The sequence below is a fragment of the Balaenoptera acutorostrata genome, chromosome 11 (assembly GCF_949987535.1).
Source record: "Balaenoptera acutorostrata chromosome 11, mBalAcu1.1, whole genome shotgun sequence".
Lineage (NCBI taxonomy): Eukaryota > Metazoa > Chordata > Mammalia > Artiodactyla > Balaenopteridae > Balaenoptera > Balaenoptera acutorostrata.
The window spans coordinates 54,098,930-54,117,328 of NC_080074.1; the positions used below are offsets into that span (position 1 = coordinate 54,098,930).

The window sequence follows — 18,399 nt, forward strand, 5'->3', positions numbered from 1 at the left end:
TAAATGTCCTAGGAAGCCTACCAACACAATTCTTTTAAGATTGGGTCCAGTATAGCTTCTGGTGATTGGCTAAATGTCTCCCATTGCTTTTCTAAAGAACCATTAAAATCCCCATTTTTAGTGTTTGCTTTGTAAAACTGAAGTCTGTTTAGTAATTTTAATCTCTCTGGAGATGAGTTAGTTTTAAATTATTTACGAAAAAAATCTGTTACTAATAAAGACAATAGCTTCAGGTACAGTAGTAAATAATAATCATTATTATTATAGCAGCTCGTTTTTCTCGAGCCCTTACTACTTGCCAAGAGCAGTGCTAAACTCTTCACAGGTACAATTTCATTTAATCCTCAAAACAATCTTATAAAACAGACATAATCATCATACCCATTTTCAAATTAGAAAATTGAGTTCCAGAGGAACCATAATTTGAATTAGACTTATCCAAGATATTAACCTCTACACTGTGTTGCCCTTCTAAAGGAAGCACACTGATGATTAAAGTACATAGGTGGCCACTGGTAAATGTCACCACTGTTCCATTTGAAGGGCAATCTTGTCTCTAAATCAACAAAGAACAACAACTAACAGTAACAGCCATTAAAGGAATAAGGCAGCTCTCTATATACATCTATGGAATGGTGCCGACCAGCATTACTCAAAAGCAGGCCAGAGAACTGCTGGTTGCAGATCCACAATGAGATAAAGAGCTTGTGCCAGAACCTAAATCAGCACATCACTAAGCACTGTTTAGTTTAGCTGACATTTGTGCGTAGCAAGACTTTCTGGATAAAGGAAGCAGGGCCATGATTTACCTTATCTCCTCATGGACCGGTAATAAATAGCTCTGAGCAGCCCTGGTCTACGAACCAGTTCTGAGCAGCATGGGTGCAGACAATTTATTGTTGAACAAAAAGCAAATCTACAGTAACTATTCTGCAAATGACCACATTTGTTCAGTTTATAAACAGATAAGTAGATAAATGTTATGAACACAAATACCAATGATGCCACTGGAAGGATATACTCCAAACTATTTGAGAATTGCCATTTTTTGCCTTACCAATTCTGTACTTTAGCCCAAAAAATTTTTATAACCATTAAAGTGACATGAGTGGGATTTTTAAAAAAGATAAAATGTTTTCTTTTCCTATTCTTACTATTTTTAAAAATTAACTGAAGCCCATACTTTATTTGGATTTCCTTAGTTTTTTTAAAAAATTAATTAATTAATTAATTTTGGCTGCGTTGGGTCTTCGTTGCTGCGCGTGGGCTTTCTCTAGTTGCGGTGACCGGGGGCTACTCTTTGTTGCTGTGTGCAGGCTTCTCATTGTGGTGGTTTCTCTTGTGCATGGCCTTCAGTAGTTGCAGCACGTGGGCTCAGTAATTGTGGCTCACGGGCTTAGTTGCTCCGCGGCATGTGGGATCTTCCCAGACCAGGGCTTGAACCCATATCCCCTGCATTGGCAGGCGGATTCTTAACCACTGCACCACCAGGGAAGTCCCTTAGTTTTTAACTAATGGCCTTTTCCTGTTCCAGGATCCCATCCAGGATTTAGTCCTCATGTCTCCTTAGCCTCCTCTTGGCTACTAAATCTTTTATAACCTAAAGTTTATTATTATTGCTTCCAGAGCCAGAGTTCATAAAAGTGGCAATACACTAACATTTCTTGAGCACTTCCTGTGTGCCAGACAGTTTGTTTGTTCAATACTCTGTTTGTCTTACCAATGCTCTGAGTGAAGTACTATTATTATCTCCATTTGACAGGCAAGGAAAATGAGGCAGGATGAGAGTAAGTAATTTGCCCACAGTTCAATAGCTGGAGAGTGGCGGAGCCAGGATTTGGACCCCAGGCCAGCAGTCTGATTCCTGAGGCCATGCTACAAACTCCTATGCTACACAAAACACATATAAGTTTATACGAGTATGCTTATTTCAGAGTGTTACCTGGTACCTGAAAATGGGATGTGACATTATGAGAATGTCAGAAACTGCTAAAAGATGACTGACCACAAACACAATAAAACTCATTTTTATTGTGTTGACAGTGCACAGTGCTTTCTGTACATTATTTCACAATTTAATTCCAAGACCAATGGAGGAAATGAGATACCCAATAGAAAAGAGACTAAAACATTAACCTGACTGTAGGAAGTAGAGTTCCCAGTTTCAAACAAGAGATATTTATTTGTATGTTAGGTATTTGGAGAAAAACACATATAATTTAAACTCTATACAAATACAGTCTGGGGGACTTCCCTGGTGGCGCAGGGGCTAAGACTTAGTGCCTCCAAGGCAGGAGGCCCGGGTTCGATCCCTGGCCAGGGAATTAGATCCCACATGAATGCTGCAACTAAGAGTTTGCATGCCACAACTAAGGAGCCCACATGCAGCAACTAAGACCCGGCACAACCAAATAAATAAATAAATATTAAAAAAAAAATACAGTTTGGAAATCTTTCAAACATATACTTTTGGTGACACATTTGAGAGTTTCCATAAACATTTTTAATATAATTGCAATGGAAGGTCAATTAAAAATGGAGTGGCCATTTGAAAAGGCATTCATTACCTCTCTCTTTGTAGTAGTGCATTCAGAAAACTCTGTTTTCTAAGGGACATGAAATCTAACAAATTCTCTTTTCTAATTTCTCAGAATTTACCAGCTTTCTGTGCCATGTTTTTACCAGGGAATGCATCCACTGTTGTAATGATGAAAAGAAAGGTGAAAACTGAGCAAAGAAATGAGAGCAAATTATTCGAGTCAGGGGTCAGCCCAGAAAACATTCCTCCACGTTCTACGGCTGCTCAACCAGTCTTCTAAAGAGCTGCTCTTTTTACCTACCTGTCCTTATCTCTCTGTCCCCTAAAGACAGGGAGCAGGCAGCTCCCTGAAGCAATGGCCACACCTTTGGCTCTGAGTTCCAGAATTTCTGCTGGTGCTTGGGGGTTATAGTTTGACTGAACTGTCCTAGAAGTGTAGACCATCAATATGAGCACAAGGAAAAGCCATCAATGATCCTCAAGGAGAACTTCTGTTCACTGGCCATTGACAAGACATCAAAATATGCCACACCGCCGTGACATATGGAAAACGAGATGAGCAGAATGACTTCTTCCTACTCTCTCTTCTTTGGTAAATAACGTTTGGAGGCTTAATTCTATTTTTCAAACATGCTACTTTCACAGCCAGACTAAAATTTGGACGTCTTCAGAAGTGAAAAGTGCCTGACTTAAATAAGATTAGCAGACACCTATTGTTCTATCTTAACTGCTGAAGGTCTGAGGGAGGGAGCTGTTTTGGTAAGCCGCACCTTCAGAATAATAAAAGCGAAGGGCCAAAGTCCAGAGGTCTTCCACAGACCAGTAGAGAAGGAGTTAGAAGTGACAGCCCAGAAACTGGGACATCAAGCACTTTAAGAACTGCTGGGGGCTTCTCTGGTGGTGCAGTGGTTGAGAATCTGCCTGCCAATGCAGGGGACACGGGTTCAAGCCCTGGTCTGGGAAGATCCCACATGCCGTGGAGCAACTAGGCCCGTGAGCCACAATTACTGAGCCTGCGCGTCTGGAGTCTGTGCTCCGCAACAACAGAGGCCGCGATAATGAGAGGCCCGCGCACCGCGATGAAGAATGGCCCCCACTTGCCGCAACTAGAGAAAGCCCTCGCACAGAAACGAAGACCCAACACAGCCAGCCAGCCAGCCATAAACAAACAAACAAACAAACCTAAAGTTAAAAAAAAAAAACACGGCTGGAACCTTTGTAAATGCTCCTTATGCTGCATCAGCTATTCTGCTGTGACGCCAAGGCTAGAGGGTGCTACTTCTTCTAGGAGGTCACTGCTGCCAGCTTTGGAGTAGACTTCCAAGGGATAAAATGGTAGAAACAGCTCCACAAGAAAAGGAAAGTCCAAACTCCAAGAAGGAAAGACAGAACTCTGGATGATTAGCAACAGAAGCAAGACTCCAGATTTCCCAACAGCATCTCAGATTATTCAGAAACGTGTGGATGTTTTCACGCTCTGCCCATATCAAAGCCTTTCACTGATCCTCACTACACATTTTCCTCCCTAAAATCCATATATCCTGGATTTTTCCATGCGTAGACATAAACCTATATATGAAGAACTTGAAAGTGTTAGGGTAACATTATTTGCTCTCATCTATGTGTATCCTCTTCCGTGTATGGATCTTGGGTTATAAACATCATTCTAGAGGGCAGGGACTAAAAACCACAGACTTATTCTTCCCAGTAACTTGAACTGTATATACTTTTATGTTCTCTTGCTAAAACAGAACTTCATGTTGGATACATTAAAAATAATTTTATGAAAGTTACTAAGAGAGTAGATTTTAAAAGTTTTCATCACAAGAAAAAAAATCCTGTGTGGTGATGGATGTTAACTAGACTTATTGTGGTGATCATCTGGCAGTACTTACAACTATAGAATCATTATGTTGTACACCTGAAACTAATATACTATTATAACATTATGACATATAATGTTATAATATATGTCAATTATATCTCAATAAAACAATATAATATACTAATGGGCTCTAAAAAAACCCAAAAACAAACTACTGAATATTAGACTTCTGTTTCCTACAGTATAGTAAATTTAAATATTTTGGATCTTTCTCTGAACATCAAAACCATTTCCTTTCAAATTCCTTTAAATTCATTATCATTTTGGTCTTAACTCATACTTATTATATATGTCAGTAGTTCTGACATAGATTTTGAACCTGACTTTTCAGGTTGAAACTAAAATGCTGGATAAAATATTTTTAAAATATAATTTTAATCACATCACCAGCTTTCACATAAGTAATGAATTTTAAAAGTCCCAAAACAAGATAAGGTCAGTATAAAACAGATCAAATGATAACGAGTGCTATGGAGAGAGAGAAAGCAGGAGAAGGAAGATGGGAAGAGCCAGGAGAGGTTGAGGCTTATAATCTTAAATAACATGGTCAAAGAAAACATGGTCAAGAAAAACATTTCAAAAGATCAATATAATCAGACCATGTTCTATGACGACAATGCAATTAAGTTAGAAATCAGTAATAAAACCATAAATGAAATAACTTCGCATACCTGAAAAATTTAAAACACACTTTTAAACAGATTATGAGTCACAGAAAAAAAACATAATGGAAATTAGAAAATACACAGAACTGAAAGGTAACAAAAACACTACATATAAAAATTTATAGAGACTTCCCTGGTGGAGCAGTGGTTAAGAATCCACCTGCCAATGCAGGGGACACGGGTTCAAACCCTGGTCCGGGAAGATCCCACATGCTGCGGAACAACTAAGCCCATGTGCCACAACTACTGAGCCTGCTCTTTAGAGCCTGTGAGCCACAACTACTGAGCCTGCGGGCCACAACTACTGAGTCTGTGCTCTAGAGCCTGCGAGCCGCAACTGCTGAGCCCTTGTGCTGCAACTCCTGAAGCCCGCGTGCCTAGAGCCCGTGCTCTGCAACAGGAGAAGCCACCACAATGAGAAGCCTGCGCGCCGCAAAGAAGAGTAGCCCCCGCTCGCCGCAACTACAGAAAGCCCACGCACAGCAACGAAGGCCCGATGCAGCCATAAAAAAAAAGAAAATTTGTAAATTTGAAAGCAGTGACATATTTTTTTCTTTTTCTTATTTAAAATTTTATTTATTTTTTGGCCACGCCATGCAGCATGTGGGATCTTAGTTCCCCGGACCAGGGATCAAACCTGTGCCCTCTGCATTGGCAGTGCAGAGTCTTAACCACTGGACTGCCAAGGAAGTCCCGACAGATTTTTTTTCTTGATGAAAATATTAAACTTGGATAACTTTATTAAACACTTAAGAGTCACATAATTCCAGTCTTACATGAATTCCTCCAGAGAATAGTAAGAGGAAATAATCCCCAACTAATTTCAAACACGATTCCTCTCAGATTGCAACGTAGGAATTATATATTTTAAAAAAGATAAACATCCTCACTTTAAAAAAGAATTTTTTTTAAAAATTAATTAATTATTTATTTTTGGCTGCGTTGGGTCTTCTTTGCTGCGCGCGGGCTTTCTCTAGTTGCGGCGAGCAGGGGCTACTCTTTGTTGCAGTGCGTGGGCTTTTCATGTAGCGGAGCACGGGCTCGCGGAGCACGGGCTTCAGGAGTTGTGGCACGTGGGCTCAGTAGTTGTGGCTCGCGGGCTCTAGAACGCAGGCTCAGTAGTTGTGGTGCATGGGCTTAGTTGCTCCGTGGCATGTGGGATCTTTCCGGACCAGGGATCGAACCCGTGTCCCGTGCACTGGCAGGCGGATTCTTATCCACTGCACCACCAGGGAAGTCCCCTCATTGTTTTTTTTTTTTTTTTTTTTAATGTAAAGTCACACTCCTATATACCTCATGGGGCAAAGAGGAAACCATTATAAGAAATTCAAAATACTGAGAAGTTAATTTTAATAAACTTTACACATCAAAACTTTCTAGATGAAGCAAAGATGGTACTTTAAGGGGAATTATCATAAATATTTATTAGGGGAGAATATTTATTGGAGAGAAGAATAGATGCCTTTCTTAAGAATGATGCTTTTGGGCTTCCCTGGTGGCGCAGTGGTTGAGAATCTGCCTGCTAATGCAGGGGACACGGGTTCGAGCCCTGGTCTGGGAAGATCCCACATGCCACGGAGCAGCTGGGCCCGTGAGCCACAATTGCTGAGCCTGCGCGTCTGGAGCCTGTGCCCCGCGACGGGAGGGGCCGCGATAGAGAAAGGCCCGCGCACCGCGATGAAGAGCGGTCCCCGCACCGCGATGAAGAGTGGCCCCCGCTTGCCGCAACTGGAGAAAGCCCTCGCACGAACCGAAGACCCAACACAGCCAAAAATAAATAAATAAATAAATAAATAAATAAGAAAATCCTTAAAAAAAAAAAAAAAAAAGAATGATGCTTTTGTTAGAAATAACATTTACATTAGAAATTTATTGCCTTAAATGTTTACAGTAGCAAAGAAGGATAAAAGCAAATGAGCTGTATGTCCAACTTAAGAAAAAACAGATAAAGAACAGAATAAATCTGAAGAAAATTTAAAGGATGAGAGTAAAGATAAGAGCAGAAATCAATAAAAGAGAAAAGAAAAAACAACAAAAACAGACAACCCCCTTTTAAGATTCAGCAAGAAAGAGATAAGGCAAAAATAAATATTTTAAAATACTATTTTATTTTTAATTTTTATCTTCTGGCCCCACTGCGTGGCTTACAGGATCTTAGTTCCCTGACCAGGTGCCCCGGCAGTGAAAGCGCCAAGTCCTAACCACTGGACCACCAGGGAATTCCCTACAATAATATTTTAAATTAAAAACAGATCAGCCCATATTTTTAAAATATACTATCATCAAAATTATGTCAATATATTTGAAAACTTACACAAAACAGAGACATTTCTAGAAAAATATAACTTAACAAAACTGACTTCAGAAGAAATATAAAGAATAAATAATCCTATCACTAGTAAAACTAATGATTAACTGCTGATTAGCAGTTAAAAGTTCTTCACACAAAGAAAATGACTAGACCCAAATAAGCAGTTTTACCGACCTTTCAAGAGAAGAAATATTCCAAAATTTCAAACTCTTTTACAAAATAGAAAGAGAAGCAATACTCTCCAATGCATTCTGTTAGGCTAGTATAATGGAAATATGAACCCAGACAAGGACATTATCTGAAAGGAAAGCCATGGGTCTGTTTCATTCAAGCATTTAGAGACAAAAAACAAAAAACAACAACAACAAAAAAACCTGAATTAAATATTGGCAAACTGAATCCAACTATTTACACATATAATACAATGATGAAGATAGGTTTAATTCTGGAATACAGAGATGGATCAATATTAGAAACTTTGTAAATATTTCTCATTACATTAACAGATTAAAGAAGAAAAAATAATATCAATAGATGCAGGGACTTCCCTGGTGGTCCAGTGGTTAAGAATCCGACTTCCAATGCAGGGGATGCAGGTTCGATCCCTGGCCCAAGAACTAAGATCCCACATGCCGTGGGCAATAAGCCCGCACATGGCAACTACTAAGCCCACATTCCACAACTACACAGCCCACATGCCGCAACTAGAGAAGCCTGCATGCCGCAACGAAGAGCCCACGTGCCACAACGAAAGATCCCGTGTGCCACAATTAAGACCCAATGCAGCTAAATATATAAATAAATATTTTTAAAAAATCAACAGATGCAAAAAGAAAAAAGGATAACTTTCAACCAACTATTAATGATTAAAACTTCAAGTAAACAGAGAATACATGAAAATTAACCTGATAAGAATATCTATAATAAACTGAAAACAATCATTATCCTTTACGGTAGGAGAGGCTTGAAAACATTCCCTTTAAATCCAGAACAAGAATGACAATTCACTATGCTTATTAACTTCATACTCAAAATTCTGCCTAGGGCAAAAATAGAAGAATAAATTAAAGCCGTAAGGTTTGGGAAGGAGGAAATATAATTAATTGTCTTTATATTTGCAAATAATAAGATTTTTTTAACCAAAAAATGAACAAATTATTTGAAATAATAAACTAGCACAGTGGCTGGATATAAGACCAATATGCTAAAGTAAACTTCATTTCTGTATACCAGAAACAATTAGAAAACAATTTTAAAAGAGATCTCATAAACATTAGTAACAAAAGTGAAATAAGTCTAACAAAAAACATAGAAAATATACAACTTTACAGTAAGATATTTAAAAACAACTAAATAAATGCAGAAATAGACATATTCATGGTAAGTAGAACTTATAATCTAATATACAGTTGCCAATTCTCTGCTAGTTGCTTTATAATTTCACACAGTTTCAATCAAATGCCTATGGGCTTCCCATGGAAGGAAAACTGATTCTAAAATGCACATGAGGGACTTCTCTGGTGGTCCAGTGGCTAAGACTCTGCACTCCCAATGCAGGGGGCCCGGGTTTGATCTCTGGTCACGGAACTAGATCCTGCATGCATGCAGCAACTAAGAGTCCGCATGCTGCAACTAAGATCTGACTCAGCCAAATAAATATTTTATAAATAAATAAATAAAATGCACATGAAAGAGAAAGGACCAAGATCACCAAGATACTTCTGAAAGGGTATAAGGAAGGAGAATTTGGCCTACCAAATGTAAGACTAATTATAAAGCTATAGTAATTAAGATAGTGTGGTATGTGCAAGAATTTATAAATTAACCAATGAAACATAATAGAGTGTCCAGAGATAGATACATGTATACATGAAACTCTGATCAAGACAGAAGTAGCTAGTAGATTACTTTTTTTTTTTTTTTTGGCTGTGTTGGGTCTTCGTTTCTGTGCAAGGGCTTTCTCTAGTTGCGGTGAATGTGGGTCATTCTTCATCGCAGTGCGCAGACCTCTCACTGTTGCGGCCTATCCTGTTGCGGAGCACAGGCTCCAGACGCGCAGGCTCAGTAGTTGTGGCTCACGGGCCTAGTTGCTCCGCGGCATGTGGGATCTTCCCAGACCAGGGCTCGAACCCGTGTCCCCTGCATTGGCAGGCAGATTCTCAACCACTGCGCCACCAGGGAAGCCCCTAGTAGATTACTTTTTAAAAGAAGAAACTATTTAGCAAGTGGAATGAAAAAAGCTGGTCATCCACGTGAAAAGAACTAAAAATATATCCCTAGTTCACAATATGAAAAATAACTTCAGATAAATTAAAAACTTTTATGTCAAAAGCAAGATTTTAAAACATTCATAAGATGATATAGACAGATATCTTTCTGACCTTAGAGTAGGGAAGGATTGCTTAAACACCAAATATAAATAATTGATACATTTGAACAAATTAAAATGAGCAACTTCTGTTTATCCAGAGATATCTTTTTAAAATGTGAAAATACAAACTACAAACAGGGAGAAGATATTTGCAACAGATATAACTGACAAAAGATCAATATTAAGAACATACCGAAACCAAAACAAAACAAAATGCACAAATCAATAAGAAAAAGACAAACCAACAGATAACTGGGCAAAGGTATGAATAAACATTTTAGTGACAAAAGCAAATGGCCCTTAAACATGTGAAAAGATGCTCTATCTCATCAGCAATCAAAGACATACAAATTAAGCCAAAATACCATTTTATCCCAGTAGATCGCCTCTCCAAAAAACCTTGTCTTCATGCTGACTACTGGTTGTCCAAATCTGTTCTCTCCTTCCATGGTTATGAAGTTGTAGCTGGAAACAGGGCTGCCCAGGTAGACTACATTTGCCAGCCTCCCTTGCAGCAAGATGTTGTCCTGTGACTAAGTTCTCACCAGTTAAATGAATGGAAATTCTCTGTATTATTTCTGGCCTGGGTTTTAACACATTGGCCATATGCTCCTCACGACTCATTTTCCTTCCTGTAAGTCAGAACATGGATATACTTAAGACCCAGTTTCAACCAGGCATACAAGTTCAGTTCCCTAGGTGATGGCAGAGGAATGAGATGGAGAAAACTCAAATAATTTAAGGAGGCAAAACTGTCCTGGTAGCCTGGACTGCACACCTCCGGACTGTTAGGTGAGAAATTTATACATTTTTAGGTTATTGTCTTTCAAGGTTCTCTTTATTGTTATAGTTTAGCCTTTACCTTAACTAATACATTGGCCCATACTAAGTGTTTTTCAGGATGTGGAATTCTCATTCACTGCTGGTAAGAGAATAACTACCAAGCACTTAGAGAAAAGTTTGACATTAGTAAAGTTGACCATGCACATTCCCTATGACCCAGCAAGTATACATAGAGAAACTCATGTACACTAAGAGACACTCACAGCATTTTATATATTATTATTAATCATGATGGCAAAAAACTGCAAATAATCCAAATGTCATAAAGAATGAATAAATAGCTTCCAGTATTTTCATGCACTGGAATACTATATATCAGTGAAAATAAATTAATGATAGCTACACACATTAATGTAGATCAATCTTAATATAACATTGAGTGAAAAATGGAAGTCATAAGAAGGCATACTTTGAAAATTTTTTATTAGAGAAAATTTTAAACATACACAAAAGTAAAGAGAATAAAATAATGAACCCCATGTACCCAAGAATTATCAATTCCTGGCTAATCTTATTTTATCTGTATTCCGACCTACTTCCTCCTTCCCCCAGATTATCTTGAAGCAAATCTTAGCCATCCTCAAATACTTCAGCACATATATTTAAAAGATAAAGATTTGTTATACATGCCAAAATACTATTATTTTAAAAAATTAACATCAATTCTTTAATATCATTAAAAAATCTGGTATGTGTTCAAAAGGGCTCTGTATTTTTGATGCATGGATATAACATACATCAAAACTATAAAGAAAATTATAAAACTATCATAAAACTTTAAAGAAAACAAGGGGATGATTAATATTAAATTCAGAATTGTTATTGAGCGGGCAACAGGATGAAGAGAGCTTTGTTAGAAAGGGGACAATTTGGGGGTTTCTAGACACTGCTAATGTTCTACTTCTTAACCTGCGTGGCTATTAACCAGGTATTCATTTTATTATTATGCATTAAATTGTAAATAATTTTCCGTACCCGCTTGTATATATATTTTACCCAAAAAAAGAAAAGAAAAAGAGAGGCTGCTTCCCCCACCCTCCCACCCCCGCAACCTACGAACTGTTAGCTGAATTCAAAGCAAGAAAAAAACCAAAGTATATCACTGAGCTGTAAGCAAACAGGAAGTTTGAAATTGTCCTGTGAACAAACCTGATCAGCAGAGGTTCAATTTCGCTTGGATGCACCTTGCCCCACCCCCATCCTGAAGGAGGGTGGGTCTCAAAGTGAGATTCCTGCATTGGGCCAGGAAATTTACCAAGCAGAGGATGTACTGAGGTCCAAAAGTACAGGAAATACAACCTATACCAAACAGGAAAAATAACCGGAAACTCCTCCCGCCATGCGTTATAGCTTGGTATGGACATAGAAAGCTGAGTCCACCCATGCAAAGTAGCCATGGCAGTGACTGGCACACGGTGAGCGCTCAATAACTGCTAGCTGCTGTTACGATTATTTTTCGTTTTTATTATTTCATCATCCTTTTTTCCCCCGCCATGGAAGTTAACTTTAATTATAAACATTTGACTTCACAGAACATCTGACTTGGAGGGAGTGATGTTTTATTTCATTTGTTGGTGACATATAAGACTGAGGTCCAACTAGGGTTTCTCCTCGTGCTGAAATCCCACTACCCAGTATGGCTGACACACGTGAATGGACATAGCTATCCATCAATTTAGCTCTGTTTTAGCTTGTCCTAACCATCCTTTTTTTTAAATTTTTTTAAATGGTCTCTCTTTTTCCCAATTATTATAAAATATTTCTCCATACCATAAAATGTTCTTCAAAAACCACTGTTAATGACCCCATAACATTCCATGTGCACAAGTTAGTTAACCATTCCCCAGTGGAATTTAGTAAACTATTCTCCATTGTTGGACACTCAGACTGTTTCCAGCTCTGTGACTTTCTAAAGAAGTTACACACATTTGAATTCAGTTTAATTTTGTGGTAGTACTTCATTGGACACCCTAGATAATTCTGAATGATCGCCATGTTAGTTTATACTATAAAGGAATGATAATTCAAAACAATTACTCTATTCATTCAATTAATGTTTAATGAAGCCCTGTACCAGGAGGCGTGGGAGATACATAGACAATAATTTTTAATATCAAAGTGCTTTCTGTTATATGTCAAATATATCTCAATAAAGCTGGAAAAAAAATCAAAGTGCTTTCAAATGAAGCAAAAGCAAATTAGCAGGCAAAAGTGAAATTTTTCATTTCTATATTGATTTTAAAACAAAATATTTTGCTCAACGCTATGAAATTAAGTCAGAGACTTTATCTGACATCATAAGAATCCTTTTCACCACGGGTAAATAAAATCAATTGATTGGACTACAGTTTTCATTTTCCATTTGGCATCATTAAAGGTAGAGAAAATGTAAAACAAAAGTTGTAAGCAAACACATGGCAGCCCAGGATATGTGCTTTCCGGCTCTGTTACTTGTACTTGGATAAAAAGGAATGACACAATAAAAAAAAAAAAATCCACCTTATAAGGAGCTGGGAATCTCTCTGGTTTGCCTATCACATATCCCTTTTTAATTCCACCATGAAACTCACTCCATTCTAAAAGTACAGAGGACTTTATCAGGATGATTTAAGAATCGCCCACTTTGGGATCTATTTAGGCAGCAGATTGGTGATTATGTATTTGAATTTCAAAAAGCTTATCTAAGTCAGAATGTAACAAGAAACAGTTGAAACGTAAAGAAAACCAAAATTAAACAGATAACAAGGCCTACTTTTTATAGACTATTTATCAGTGCCAAGCGTGTGATAAAGGCTTTCCACAAATCACCTCACAGAAGCCTCACAAAGGCAAGGAGGTAAGTACTATTATTATCCCCATTTTACAGATGAAGAAGTTGACTGTTAGTGGTCAAATACATTATTAGTGGCAGGGCTGAATGGCTAACACCAAAGTTTCTGCTCTTAAACACTATGTTCTATTTTTTTCCCATCCTGAGATACCAACAGGTGAGCATATATATATGTTGTCAATAAATTAGAAAGTAATTTGGGCCCAACAAATAAAAAGACCTTCAAATAACTAAAAATGTCTTCTAGTAACTGTTTCTATTCCCAACTTCTGCCTTCAAACCACTAAAACAAAGGTAGACTGAGTGATCAGACATACAGTTTACTCCGTTCTTTTTTTTTTTTTTTATCTTAATTCTCAGTTATGTAACTTGAAATAAAAATAGTTAGCATAAAAAAGGGTCTGGTCAGTCCACAAAGTAGACTCTCAAATTGGACCAGAGCTGAGGATGTGGGGTTCCTGACCTGGTCATCACACAGCACAGGAGTAAGCAAAGCAATCTAGACAGAGCTCAGATTTACCATCCCATAGCATACTCCAACCCTCACTGTATTTCAGAGCATGCTTCGCGTCAAAATTTCTCCAAAACTATTTCTTAAGATACTTTGAAGTTCATGAAACAAATCAGGTTTTCTGGACAACATAAGAGGGCTTATTGCAGTAGCTTCACTTAGTATAACCAAAATTTCAAGCGCGTTACATTTGTACATATTCACCATATTTTTTTCCCCTTGATCTTAAAACCACCTTGTGAAGCTGCTGCCTGGGCATTGTGGCTTCTTGAAATGATCTTGGTGAAAAAACAACTTAGTTATGGTTAATCAATTTAATTAACTCCTCCTGTTAACAGACCAGAGTTGCTATTCTCTCGACCATCCAACTATGATTCCTTCAACGGATGTAAAGTCTAAACAGGTAAGTGTTCTATCTCCTACTCTTCTTTGTGAGGAATCTAAAAGTAAACCACTGTTACCGAAAAGCAGAGGACCTGGGTTCCAGTCCCACATACATTACAGTTAATTGTGTAACTGACATTCTGCCTCCTTGCACCGCTGAAGTGGGCTGGACAGGAAATGTTTAAAGTCCTTCCCAGCTATAAAGTTTTAATTCGTAATTTAAATTGTTGTTTTCTATCGCAAGTTAAATGAAGAACATTAGAGGCAGACACAGGTTCCCTATGAGTGACAGGAGCACTTTTAATTTCCCTATTGAAACCTATCACATGACGGGAGGTCATATTAAATTGAACTGGCATTTCCTTATGGTCCATCTGCTACCAAAATGTACTATTTGTAGTTCAGGCAGCAGAGCGGTTGAAAAACAACAGATTTTCTTGGCACTTCCTGCACGTATGGCCCATAGATGAGTACGAGATTATCCTCAGGAAAATACTGCAAATAATAGCTGTCAATTCTTAGCAACTAACAACACGCATTATTAAAAACAAACACAACTTCCCATCCATGAGTTCCACCTCACAAAATGTGTCTTTTGTTTCTTCTGACTCTCATATGTGAACCGATATTTTTTACATGGGCTCCATAATATTTCTGCTGCAGAATTCAAAAATTACTAGGGGGCTTCCCTGGTGGTGCAGTGGTTGGGAGTCCGCCTGCCAATGCAGGGGACATGGGTTCGAGCCCTGGTCCTGGAGGATCCCACATGCCGCGGAGCGGCTGGGCCCATGAGCCACAACTACTGAGGCTGCGCGTCTGGAGCCTGTGCTCCGCAACAAGAGAGGCCGCGATAGTGAGAGGCCCGTGCACCGCGAAGAAGAGTGGCCCCCACTTGCCACAATTGGAGAAAGCCCTCGCACAGAAACGAAGACCCAACACAGCCATAAATAAATAAATAAATACATACATACATGCATACATACATACATACATACATACATAATTTAAAAAAAATTACTAGATGTCTAAAATCTACAGATAATCCCCAAACCTTCTGTTAGCCACTTGCTACAGTCTTTTCCACTGCTAAGCTTTTTGCCAGAGATGCTAAGAGTAGTGTAGTCAACTAGTTTGAGTTTCATACACTTTTCCAGACAATCTTGCTTTTTAAGGGCCCCCACGAATAAGAGATTAATTTCTCTGGATTCTAAATCTTTGGGAAGTTGACCAACATGCATGAAGTAGTCTTTCTCCTCCTAGTTAACACATGTCTTTTAAATTATTGCTTGGGGTCCTGCTGTCCTCGATTTAAACCTATCTATTCCTTTAACTACTTGTATAATTCCCAATTCTTCCCCCTCTTACAATTCTGTGCTCTACTTTTCTGAACGTGGTTTTATTATTTTTCTGTATTTTCTGTGGTATTACATTTTAATTCCTTGAGAAATCAGATAATACATAGTGTTTGTGAATTCATTATGAAAAAAGTTAAAGCAAAGGTAACCCTCCTCAAAACAGGGCCGCCAAGAGAAAACGCAAAAAGCTTGAAAATTTTACTGCATAATTAATGTGAACTGACATGACATCTTCAATTAGACTCAAAGACCCTTAGGACTGAGAGGATCTAAACTCCTTATCTTACAGATAAGAAAACCAAAACCCAGAAAGAAGCTAAGTGACTTGCCCTACATGATACATCTAACTGGATACATTTATGGTCTTACGCATAAAATTACACATTACACCTAGGATGGTTCTTTTCACATTGAAAATAGCCCCAGGAAGTCTGTTTCCTAAACACATGCAGGCAGTCAGTGGCTAAATCCCACATCTATGGAGTCATTCTTTTAAATCAAACCCTTAACTCAGAAATCCTGAGATAAATGCAACTGGTATTAGGGGAAATGGGAGAGAATAAGAAAGGACAATACTCCAGAATGTTAGATTCAAGTCAGAAGGTAAAAAAGTCACATATAATCAAAAATGACTCTTGATACATTTAAGTGTATCACAGATACACTTCAATCACGCAGAGAGTCCAATATTTACGTCTTTATTCATTGGGAAGAGACCAATGTCTTCTCTTAATGAGTCCAGCACAGCTAGGTTTTCCTCCAGCAATAGAATAAGCCACTTTCTTTTGTTTACCATCAGAGGAAATACCTGCTAGAATTGAAAGAGTTGGTTGTTCCAAAACCACCTACCTTTAAGCAGTGGAATGGCATCTGCCAGGGTGAGATACTCACCCTTAAAGAGGGGCTCAGGAAAAGAAACAGTTAGAAAACCAGGATCCTACCTCTGAAACTATCCTTAGTAAGGGACCTATTCTCACTGCACAGGACAATGGGCCTCATGCACTATTTAACTACTTAACTCATTTCTCTTCCACTGTCTTCTTGATTTTGCCTAGTAAGTTCAGGTGAATGTGTGCCATTCAAGGTGTATATGACCCAATTCCATTGTATTGATATTTCCCTATTCCCATATTTGCATATGGATATAAGGATCTGGGTTAGACACAGGATGTGTTAAGTATTACAGGGGAAGTAGATGAAGTCTGGACACAGGCTCTGATGAGAAGGGCAGGTCAGGTGTAGTAAAGAGCCATAAAGCAGCCTGAGGACTCACAGGTTAAGTGAGGAGGGTTGAAGGGAATAGACAGATCACTTTCTATGGGACAGAATTTGTTCCAAAAGTAATTTTTACCATGTTTGTGATTTTTTCCTTGGATTGGATTTGATGGAAACATTTTAAGCATTGCAACACAGCCCATTTTATTGATTTTTATTTTATTTATTTATTTTTGTTGTTGTTGTGCCCCGCAGCATGTGGGATCTCAGCTCCCGGACCAGGGATCGAACCCGCACCCCTTGCATTGGAAACGCGGAGTCTTAACCACTGGATTGCCAGGGAAGTCCCCATTGTATTTATTCTTAAATCAATATAAACGGCCTATACTCTCAAAGCATGTAAGTAACCGTATAACTATAAAATTCATACTCTGAAAGAGATTAATCATGAGAATACTTTCCAGATAAAGACTTGATCATGGACAAATGACCTTAGAGCAGAAATACTGAAACCAATACTTGGAAGTACATTCTTCAAGTCAGTGCTCCAAGCAGCAGGAAAACCAGACTGCTACCCCTTGAAGACCTGCCACAAAGAGCCATGTGGAAAAACCGCACAGAGAAATGGTGATTGTGAACAAGAGTTCTACCTCAGTATGAAAGATTTTTGGCTGTGTTGGACCCGTTAAGAAAAGAAAGGTTATGCTCATTAGAAAGTGTACCTGTCTCTAAGCAAATAATTACTTCTCTGCTAACATAACTTCCATGTCAATGTAACCAGTTCCTACAAGTATAAATTATCTTAATTGCATGCAGATAAAAATCTGTGTTTCCTGAACAGTGTTCATCTTAACTCCATTATTGGAGTCAACCTTAAGGAAACTTAAGTCTCTGGGCTTGCATATTGTGTTTGCCTCTGGCCATGATGAGATGGTCCAGATTCACACTGATTGACAGAGGGTTTCCCCACCAGGTCCTCTCACAGGACTCCAGGCATTTTCACAACTTGACCACACAAAAGAACTCCCAGTCTGCTCCTGCCTTTCCCAAGACAAGTACAGGAATGCCCTTCTCTGCAGTCCTTTCATAAGATTGTGTCTGTACAAACACAGATGTCTACAAAGCAATTTTTATCAACTTTGCATTGAATATTCCAAAGAACAGCAGTGATCTCAACACTCCATCCATTGTCTCAATGGATGGGAAAAGCTACCCATGAGAGACCATAAAGGAGAAGAAAAAAAAATAACAAATATATGTTTATTAAACTCTTCAACAGCAACACAAAATACTTGTACTGGAGAGAAAATATATTTTTTAAACCACAAGGCACGTTAAGTAAAAATGCGTAATCAACCTTAATTAGATTCCTTCATCAGCTGACAATGTAAATGGATGGAAACTACTACTCAAATCTTCAAACGTTCATTTTACATGCAAGTGGCCTCCAACAAATGATAAAGCAATATTTCCGTGTGAGTGTGAGAGAT

At 38.3% G+C, this 18,399-nt stretch overlaps 1 protein-coding gene and 1 non-coding gene across 3 annotated transcripts in view; both read right to left on the reverse strand.

The window, feature by feature from the left end:
* The window catches only part of SRGAP1 (SLIT-ROBO Rho GTPase activating protein 1), a 279,839-nt gene that overhangs the window by 259,776 nt on the left and 1,664 nt on the right, over nucleotides 1–18,399 (reverse strand). The window lies entirely within an intron of this gene.
* Nucleotides 5,705–5,778, reverse strand: TRNAG-GCC (transfer RNA glycine (anticodon GCC)). The gene has a single exon. It is a non-coding gene; the product is annotated as a tRNA-Gly (tRNA).